The 10,529-nt window shown below is 50.6% G+C and overlaps 1 non-coding gene and 1 pseudogene across 1 annotated transcript; both read right to left on the reverse strand.

Moving 5' to 3' along the window:
• Positions 1-3,529: 3,529 nt before the first annotated feature.
• On the reverse strand, positions 3,530-3,908 carry LOC130833361 (40S ribosomal protein S15a-like; annotated as a pseudogene).
• Positions 3,909-6,976: 3,068 nt separating this feature from the next.
• On the reverse strand, positions 6,977-7,049 carry TRNAG-CCC (transfer RNA glycine (anticodon CCC)). The gene has a single exon. It is a non-coding gene; the product is annotated as a tRNA-Gly (tRNA).
• Positions 7,050-10,529: the final 3,480 nt, after the last annotated feature.

Genomic DNA, 10,529 nt, shown 5'->3' on the forward strand with positions numbered 1-10,529 from the left:
GTCCCTGGACTTTGTGCCTTTGACTTGACCTGTTCGGACCCCTCTGGGCATTTCCTCTTAGAACGAGAAGAGAAGGGGAAGATCTCTTCCACACCTGCCACCTCTGCACGCCGAGAAAAGGAATGGTCCAGGGGGTGACGAGCCTGCTATTGGCCTGGAATGCCGTCTGCTGACCATTTTTTTAATTGCAGAAAGTAGCAGCATTAAGTCCAGAGATGGGAGCGTCAGGCCCACTCCCCTACTCCAGCCTAAAAGGTGGGTTAATCTTGTCTACCTCTGGTTGTAAATGATGTACAACTGACCCTGGAACAACACAGATTTGAACTGTGCAGGTCCCCTTACACGTGGATTGTTCTTCACTAAATACATACTACACGATTCGTGGTTGGTTGAATGCCCGGATGTGGAATTGCGGCTACTAAGGGTCAAAGTCATGCAAGGATTTTCAACTCTGCTGAACCCATGTAGTTCAAGGATCAACTGTATCTATGTTAAAACAATGACAATAAAAAGACAGTTTTCCCACGTGCTCCCACTGTCTAGACGAGCACGACCTTTTTTTAAAAAAATATAAATAAAAGGGGGCTGGGCTTAAAATATAAATAAAAGGCGTGTCCTGCCTTTCTGGCTCCTAAAAAGTGGTCCAGAGACCCTGGGTATTTGTATTGGCAACGAGGGGAGAAAGAGCTCAGATTCTACAGCCTCAAAGACTTGTTTGAACCCACTTCATTAGTCACAAGCTGGGAGGGGTGGGTAGGTTAATTCACCTCCGGTTTTTTGTTTTTTTTTTAAATTAATTAATTAATTAATTTTATTGGTTGTGTTGGGTCTTTTTGCTGTGCGCAGGCTTTCTTTAGTTGTGGTGAGTGGGGGCTACTCTTCGTTGTGGTGCGCGGGCTACTCATTGCCGTGGCTTCTCCTGTTGAGGAACACGGGCTCTAGGCATGTGGACTTCAGTAGCTGCAGCACATGGGCTCAATAGTTGTGGCACACGGGCTTAGTTGCTCTGTGGCATGTGGGATCTTCCTGGAGCAGGGATCGAACCTGTGTCCCCTGCATTGGCAGGCGGATTCTTAACCACTGCACCACCTAGGAAGCCCTCACATCCGGTTTTGTATCTGTATGTGCTGGGCTGGGTAATACCTACCCCTCCCTCCCCGTCCCCCCCGCCCCAAAGATGTTCATGTTCTAATGCCTGGAATCTGTGAATATGTTACCTTACATTGAAAAAAGGATTCTGCTGGTGTGATTAAGGTTACAGACCTTGAGATGGGGAGAGTATTTCAGATTCTCCAGGTGGTCCCAATCTAATTACAGGAGTCCTTACGGGCAGAGAAACCTTCCTGGCTTCAGTCGGAGTGATGGGACCTTGTCCACTTTGAAGATGGAGGCAGTGGGCCATAAGCTGAGGAATGCAGGCAGCTTCTAGAAGCTGGAAAAGGCACGGAAATGGATTCTCCCCAGAGCCTCCAAAAGGGATGCAGCCCTGCGGACCTCTTGATTTTAGCCCATGGGACCTGCATTGGACTTCCGATCTCCAGAACTGTAAGAGCGTAGAGCTGTGTTGTTTTAGCCACTAAGTTCATAGCAATTTGTTACTGCAGTGATAGGAAAGGAATACACTGCAATGTGGAGGTAGTAATAGAACCTACTCTGTGGGTTGGTGGGGAGGATGGAATGAGATCCCTGTGGGACGTGCCTTAACAATTGTAAAACAATTTACAGATGTTTCACATTCTCTTCAGGGAAGATATCTACTTACTCTTTTACTTGTTCCACAGTTCTTTTCTGAGCACCTACTATGTGCTAGGTACCATGCTCAGTGCTGTGGTTACAGGGGTGAACTTGGCCTCTTCTTTCATGAGACTTACAGATTAGGAGGGTAGTGGGACATTAAAAGGTCACACAAACACACATCATGGAATTACAATCACTATGTGTGCAATGAACAGATTCCCCGGGGAGCTGTGTGTGTGCAGCTGGGAACCTGCCAGACCTTAGGCTTTGGGCAGGGCTCAGGGTCATGGCTTGTCCTTGCTCACCTTCCCATATAGGCTGGTCTGTCCTGACCAGGGAGCAGGGTACCAAGGGCCAGTATCCAGGCCAGAGACAGCATCAGGCCATCAGATGTATCTGTGCTGGTCAGGAGACCTGGGGCCTCCCATGGGGCCCCCCTTGGCTGGGGCATAGCATGTAGGGGGCTGAGGCCAGTGAGCTCAGCATTGGCTGGAATGGTAGGCAGACAAGGCAGGGCTTGGCATGTGGCCACAGACTGTTCACCCTTGGTTCAGGGTCTTATGGCCACAGGTGAAGGGGCAGAAGCTGGGACGGGGACCAGGGATGTTTTACTGGGTTCTGGAAGCCCTCTCTCTGCTGCACACTGGCCTGAGCCCCTTCACGTCCCCTCCTGGGTTTTCCAGTGTGATGGGATGGAACACAGACTCTCAGGGGCATGGGATTCCTGGTGTCTCACTCAGCTGACTGCAGTCTTACCGAGCTGGATGGTTTGCTGATGGGGACAGGGGACTCAGTGAGTAACACAGCGGAGACAGGCCGGGGAACCACAGACTGTGCTGCCACCTGGTGGCAGATTTCAGAAGTGCTGCTGGATCAGATGCCCTGTCTCCTGGGATGTGAATTTATTGTTCAGCCCTGCCCAGCTCAGTTTATATCCTGACAGAGTGGACCACAGAGAGTGCCCAGTGAGTGAATGTGGTAGAGAAGGTGGTGAGGCCTGGCCTTAGAGTCCCTTTCACCCTTCACTAACCATAGATCTGAGAATCAGAGGCAATTCCAGAAAAGGGGTTGATGAGAACTGGGCAGCCACCCCTCACCCCACACCACACACACAGGCGTGCACACCCCCCCCACCCCCACCATGGGCCTCAAGGTCTGTGTCAGGCCTGATGCTCTAGAAACATCGCATGTGGAGTTTACACGTACACCTGGAGCCAGGTGAAGGGACCCTAACACATGAAGGGGGTCAGCGGGAAGTAGGGTGCTCTTTAACTCAGGTTTTCCCATGAAGCTCTTCACAGATGAGGCAGTGTGCACACTGGCCCAAAGTGCAAAAGCTTGATTGGAAACGTGAGCCCCTCTTCCAAGGAGCCACCTACCTCTAGGTAAGGTGCCCCTTCAGGTGACCTGTTGTAACTACTGGTGTGCCACCTGCCTGAGACCCGCCAGCCCGAAGGCCACAGAGCACGCAGATGAAATCTGGAAAGCAGGCTTGCAAAAGGTAGTCCTGTTTATGAAATGAGTGATTTAAAAAAACCCCACATCATTTAAAACCCTTTAAGTATGTCTTCTAAGAAGTTGTCCATCTTGGAAAAATTATATAAAAAAAAGAAGAAAGAACAGAGTCTACAGAAATGTGGGAAACATTTTGGCAAATGTTTCAGAGCCTTAATGTGGCTTCAGCCAGGGTAAATGAACTAGTAAATGCATTTGTTTTTGTATACATTATTTATTTATTATTAATTTTTTCGAGTCCTCTGAGGCATTTTATTTGCATGTACATATTACATCCCTAGAAAAAGAATCCAAGGATTTTCCCTCGCATGTGTTTTCTTCATGGTCCATGATGTCAGCTGAGGTTGTCAATACTATGAAACCAAACTGAGGGGATGAGAGCAGGTTTTACTGCCATTTTTCTAGACCTTTGGGTTGCACATCGAATCCGGGGCTGATCACTCTGCACTTATTTAGCCTGCTTGTGAGGTTCACAACAATTTTTCCAGCTCTGTGATCATGGATGACTTCAAATTCGCCAGTGCAACCATGATTCATCATCACAGAAACCTGACAATGACTTTGGAGCATGGCTTAATAAGAACCTGGCGTTTGCCTCTCTTTTTGTCATTGTTGATACTCTTGAGAACATCAGCCAGGACACTGGTGTGCACCATTATGGTGGCACGGAAGGATGGCGGAAAGATACATTTTTTTAAAAAATAGAAATGTATTTTCTTCCCACCCCCACCAAAATGATGTCAAAATGTATTTAAAAGCATACAGGCCCTTACCTAAGTACATGCACTTTGAGATGCATCCGCTTGGAAAGTGTTGGCTGTAGCACTGTTTGTAGGCATGAAAATTTGGAAACAGCCCAAATGCCATCAGCAGGACCATGGATAGATAAATTGCAGAGAATATGGCCTGATGATGTTGATGGTATGATGGCCTCCTTAGTTAAAATGATTGGTTCGATGTGTTGACACGCAAAGATCTGAAGAACAAGGTGGAGTCAGAGAGCAAGTTGCACATTTTCCACCACGTGGATGGACCTAGAGATTGTCATACTGAGTGAAGGAAGTCAGACAGAGAAGGACAAATATCGTATGATATCACTTTTATGTGCAATCTAAAAAAATGGTACAGGTGAACTTATTTGCAAAACAGAAATAGAATTCCTGATGTAGAAAACAATGTTATGGTTACCAGGGGGGCAGAAGGAGAGGGATAAAGGGGAGACTGGGATTGACATATACACACTACTATATATAAAACAGATAACTAATAGGAACCTACTGTACAGCACAAGGCACTCTACTCAATACTTTGTAATGACCTATATGGGAAAAGAATCTAAAAAAGAGTGATATATGTATATGTATAACTGATTCACTTTGCTGTGTACCTGAAACTAACACAACATTGTAAATCAACTCTACGCCAATAAAAATAAAAAATAAAAATAAAAAAAGAAAGTAAGTTGCAAAAGCAACAATATTCCATGTGTTATTTCTGGATCTATACATGTGCAACAGCAAAAAAAAAAAGGCAAACATGGTTGGACACAACACTGTTTTCATGTGCTAATGAATGCCTCTCTGCCTTGGTAAGGCGTGCTCATCTTCCCGATCTCGGCTCAACGCATCAACTTTTTCAGGGAAGACTCCCCTCACTCCCCTTGCCCAGTCTAGTCTCGGAACCCATACCTTTCCTTCAGGTCTTTTGTCACTGTTGTATTTTTATTTGTGTGATTATTTGATTAATGTCCATCTTCCCCACAAGCTTGATTCAGGAAGGGAGCCTGGCTACTTTCTTCATCCCTGGCACCGAATGCACTGTGGGCATCTAATAGATGAATTTGTGATTTCTGTGCCCCAACTAGGCTGTAAGCTCTGTGAGGCCAGGGGAAGTGTCTATTTTCTTTCTCACTAAATCACCTGAGGCTCAGCGAATATGAGGGAAGACTTTGGTGTTCGAATGTCTGAGCGCAAATCCTGGCTCCGCCACTTGCTGGCTATATGACCGTGGGCAGCTAACTTTGAGCCTCTGAGCCTCAGTGTCCTCATCTGTAAAAAGGATAACGAAACCTTCCTTAGAGTTGTCAGAATGCAATGATATCATGTATGAAAACAACTCATCAGTAGTGCTTGGTATTAGGATCTCGACGAACATTTGTCACATGTCTAAATGCCCCCATTGTGAGAAGCACTTGGGCGGGGAGAGGGGGTGGGGGCTGGAGGATGCTCTATTCCGCCCTCCAGGGGCCAACTGGCTCATCTCCCACATTACCGCCAGGTGGCGCTGTGATCATTCACACCGGCGATGCTCACCCCATCTGCTCGCTCAAAGCTCCCAAGTGGTTTCCAGCTTCCTTCCTGTCTGTATGCTCCATGTAGCCATTCGGCCTTTGCTCTAACCTCTCAGTGATGGGGAGCTTACTGTCATCAGGCTGGAGACCCTTGCAGGGCTGGTCTGGGAGGCCCTATCCTCTGGGTGGAGGCAGCAGGAGATGAGGGAAGAGGGGTGGGGAGCCCAGGTAGACATGAATGAGCAGAGGAGGGCTGGGACTAGGGTGAGGCAAGCCAGGCTCCCAGGGTGCAAAATATAAGGATGTGCTCCCTCTCGGGCTTGCGCACGTGGCATCTGACCACCCCTGGGGGTCTCCTAGGAATACCCTGGGGCTGGGCTGTGAGCCAGTCCAAAGCTTTGGAGCTGCCTGCCCTCCACTCACGGTGGAATAGAGCTCTCGGCAGGTGCTGGGCTGTGGAGCAGCACCCTTGTTTCTCTGAAGAACCCTAGCTGGTAAGAGCTGTTATGATAGCCATTTTTTTTTCAGATGAGAAAATGGACACGAAGACAAATTAAGAAGCTTGTACTTAAAAAGTGGAAGAGCTGGGATCTGGACCCAGGCCGTTTGGCTCTTGGACGCCCCCTCTTGACCATCACCCTCCACTGCTGTGCTCATCTGTCACCCTTCCCTCTCGCTACCCATGGTGCTTCTGTCCAGTATTTATTTATGGACCAGTTGCTCTGTTCCAAGCACCAAGCAGCGGGGCCTGGTGAAGGGGCAAGGCTGTGCATCAGGTGGCATCCTGGCTCTGCCATGTCCTTATCCCGTGACCTTGGGCGAGTCATTTAGCTTTGCTGTGCCTCCGTGTCTTCCTTCTGAAATGGTAGGAGAGTCCTGGCCTGGTGGGTTTGTGGGGAGGGTGGGGTGACTCAGATCTGTGGCCTGGCCCGTGGCGGGGCTGGGGAAGTGTCCGCTGTAATCACCACCTGTGTCATCACCCATCTCCTGGCCACCAAGTGGAAGGGTGGAAGGGGAAGGGAGTCAGAACCCCACGCTCCTGGCTTTGAATCCTGGCTTTGGCTCCGAGATTGTCCCAGACATGGCATTTTGGACAGGCTGTGTCGTCTTTCCAAGTTTTTCCCTCCGTAAAACGGGGATGACTAATTCCAACCTTGTGGTGTCCTTGTGGTTGTTAGATGAAGCAACAAGGTTGAGTGCTTAGCACATAATAGGGGCCTTTGTAACATTCCATTTCCTGTCCTCCAGAGGAATCCGGCGGCTACATCAACCCGGGGCTCAGCGGTTCTGGAGTTTTGGCCATTCCCCTTCTCCCAAGGAAGGGCCAGACCCGATAGGCTGTGGGATTCTGTTTCCTTCTTTTGCTTCTCTCTCTCTCTCTCTCTTTCTCTTTTTTTGGCCACACCGTGTGACATGTGGGATCTTGGATCTTAGTTCCCCAACCAGGGATCGAACCTGGGCCCCCTGCATTGGGAGCACAGGGTCTTAACCACTGGACCACTGGGGAAGTCCCTTCTTTTGCTGCTTTTCTTTGTTCCTGTTTAAATTCTGTTCCTTGAGGGGGGTGCGTTGCACAGCCACCCGTGGGTTGGACTCCACGTCCTGGTGCCCAGCAGAGGGCCATGGCTTGGACTCTTGTCACCCCCCAGGGGGAGGGTCAGTGGGGTATGGGGGCCCTGGGCCTCCTCTCTGCACCCGAGACCTCCCAAGAAACCAGAGGGCAGGTAGGGGGCTGAGAGCAGGGAAGCCCTGTCTGGTCCAGCCTCCTCCAAGCTCAGGGGCATCCTGGCTCCCCCCCTCCCCCGCCACGCTGCTCCTGATGGCTCTGCTGCTCTGGCCTGGAGAGGAGAGGGCTGTGGTCCTGCCCTGGGGAAGCTGGTACTGCGGGCGGTGGGGGGGTGGGGTGCCAGGGACCAGAGTGAGCACAGCTGGACCGTGAGAAGAGGCAGGCCTGGCAGGGGGCATCCCCTGCCCCTTGTGCTAACTCCCCCAGGGTCCTGGTGCCTGGAGTCTCATCTTAGTGTCACCCAAGACTTATTTCCTCCAGCTGGGTGCTTCCATGCGTGTTATCACTGACTCTGGAATCACAACTGCCCTTCCATTTTCGAGATGGTGAAACTGAGCCTCACATCCTTGAAAACGAGGCTGAGATGTGACCAACCCAAGGTCCTGGAGCAAGGAGGTGTCAGAGTCTGGGGGTATTGACACCAAGCTCTGTCTGCCCATCCCCCGCCCCGCGCCACCGCGTTCCTCCAGCACTTAATTTTAATGGGCCTTTGATTGCGAGCCTCTTCTTGAGGAGAGAATAATCATTATTAATGAATTTGGGCTGCTCCAGCGTAAATGAGCCAGTGGGGCCGGCGGGTGTGTGGCTGGACCAGCAGAGAGCCAGCTGTGGGCATTTCCCTTTGGGTGGCGGAGAGACCAGTTAAACCAGACACTTGGCTGGAAGGGGTGCTGGAGTCTTCATGTCCATCCAGCCACCCGGGGCCCTTATCCTGGGGAAGGCCGAGAGGTCCCAGCCTGAGAGCAGAGCCCCTGGAACGGCTGGGCTCTCTCACCTTCCAGCAGCCCCCCTCGGGGGTCCCACCTCTCACCCCATACACTGGGCTGTTGTCTTGGCAGCACCCGATCTTGGGAAGGGTCACAGGGCCGGTTTTAGGTTTGTTTTCCAAAACTGCAAGGACAGAAATAATCTTAGTGGGTAAACAAAAAAAAACCACAACAAACAAAACAAAATCTCTCTTAGGATCTTTCTGTCCTGAACCTGTCCTGGCTGTACTGACCTCCTGATCACTTTTGGCACCAGCTCCCTGGGTCAGGCAGAACTGGACTTGCCCCCACTCTCCTCCTGGGACCTTGAACCAGCCACAAACCTCTGCAAGCCTCAGGGTCCTTAGTCGTGGAACAGGGGTTACATTATATACTCCGGTTCAGGAGGGGATGGAGTGAGATGGGGAAATGGATGCATTTTGCAAATGAGGCCTTATGATGATAATTTTCTCATAGGCAGGAGACAGACACACACACCCCCATATCCCTAATGGGGCCTCCTCTGAAGGTGCTCCTTGTTTCTGGAGATGGTGTGATTACTCCGTGGGTTCTGTGTAATTATTTAATCAAGCCTCCACCAAGTCCTCAGAGTGGAGCTGGGCGGCTGACCAGACCCTGTCCTCCCCTCTTCCCCCGGGGAAGCTAATCAGTTGGAGCCGCTGGGAGGGAGAGTGAGGCCCCAAGCCCTGCTCTCTCCATGTCATAGCTGGGCTGTGTGCGGAGGACGGGCTGGAGGGAGGGGCCGGGTCACCTTGGGGCTCGCCTGGGCTGAGCACGGGGCAGCAGGGCCCTGCGTGTGCAGCCTCCTTATTTTGCTTTGAGGACCAGAGAGGAAAAGGCAGCACGGAGGTCCCACAGTACCTCTGCCCAGACCCGGCTTTTGGGGTTCCCTCCCTCCCCTATCTCCCCTCCCTCTCCCTCTCCTCCTTTTTCTTTCCTCTCTGTTATACAATTAAGGGAGAAACACACACATCCTCCCTGGCAAACAGGTGAATAATACAGTGAGGTGACAGCCTCCCGTGATCCTCCTTTTCCCCCATCCACACTCCCGCCCCCTCCCCAGAGATGACCCCAGCTTCCCAAGTTCAGAGACTTGCCCTCCAGGCTTTCTCTGTGCTCTCACAAACTTACTCAAGTCCCTACAGAGTGGCTGCCTTTGGTGTTTGCTTTTGCTCACGTAAACATCCCTGATGACGCCTAGACCAGTGGTTCTCCCTAGGGGGTGACTTTACCCCCCGGGGACATTTGGCAATGTCTGGAGATGTATTTGATCATCACAGCTTGTGGGGTCGGTGCTACTGGCATCCTGTGGGTAGAGTCAAGATGCTGGTAGACATCCTTCAGTGCAGAAGGCAGCCCCCACAACAAAGAATCATTGGGCCCAAGATGTCCATAGTGCTGAGGTCGAGAAACCCTGGTCTAGAATGTTCCTCAACTTGCTCTTTTCTAAAAGCAGTATTTCTTGGAAATCTTGACTGGTTAGGAAATTTCGTTTCCTTCTTCCTTTTACTTCAGTGCAGTTTGCCTGCATCGCCATCTACTTACCTAGTTCTCTACTGATAGATTTCAGGCTGCTTCTGATCTTTCTCGGGGTTAATGGAGATGGTGCTTTGGTGGACACCCTTGTTCCCACTGCATGTGCTGGAGTCCAGTGTTTCCCTCTTTTGGATGGCTGGGAGCTGGATGGCTGCATAAACTTACTTTCAATTGCAATAGATATAGCACCATGCTCTCTCACAAAGGCTGTGCCAGCTTACCTTCTGGCTTTTCCTACTACAAACCCAAGGCTTCAGGACAGATGATTAAAAAAAAAAAGTTTGCAGTGATAGCTGTTATTTTCCCAAGAGGACTAAAGGGAACCTGACCTTCTCAGAGGGGTGGGGGCCCAGCCATGAGGACCCCAAGACAACCCCTTCCTTAATCCCTGTAGCACAGCCCGTGAAGGACAAACTCATCCACTCCCACCACCCTGTGCGACCCTCGGGGGAAGGACAGGGACAAGATGGGGACCCCCATTTTACAATAAGGCTCAGGGAGTTTGAGGGTCTTTGCCCACCAGCTCTGAGAAGTCTCATCCGCCTGGAGCCCCTCATGGAAAGCCCACAGGATCCAGAGTGGTCCAGCAGGTGGAGAGCAGGTGTGCACAGTGAGGCTGGCTGTGGCTCTTCTGACAGTTTAGGTCTACTGAACACTCTACCAGAACCCTCACGGCCCTGTGGCTGGGGTTGCTAAATTTTACAGGAAATCTGTGTAATATTTGGGACATTATTGCACTAAAATGTGGCTCATTACTTATCCATGATTTAAATGTAACTGAATGTCCCATGTTTTACCTGCAGCCCTACCCGGAGCAGCAAGGAAGGGAAAGGGGGCCCTCTGGCAGGTTCCCATTAGCCTGGAATCTCCTTTTTGGGCTGTTGGCCTTTCATCTTTT

The sequence above is a fragment of the Hippopotamus amphibius genome, chromosome 12, assembly GCF_030028045.1.
Source record: "Hippopotamus amphibius kiboko isolate mHipAmp2 chromosome 12, mHipAmp2.hap2, whole genome shotgun sequence".
Classification (NCBI taxonomy): Eukaryota; Metazoa; Chordata; class Mammalia; order Artiodactyla; family Hippopotamidae; genus Hippopotamus; species Hippopotamus amphibius.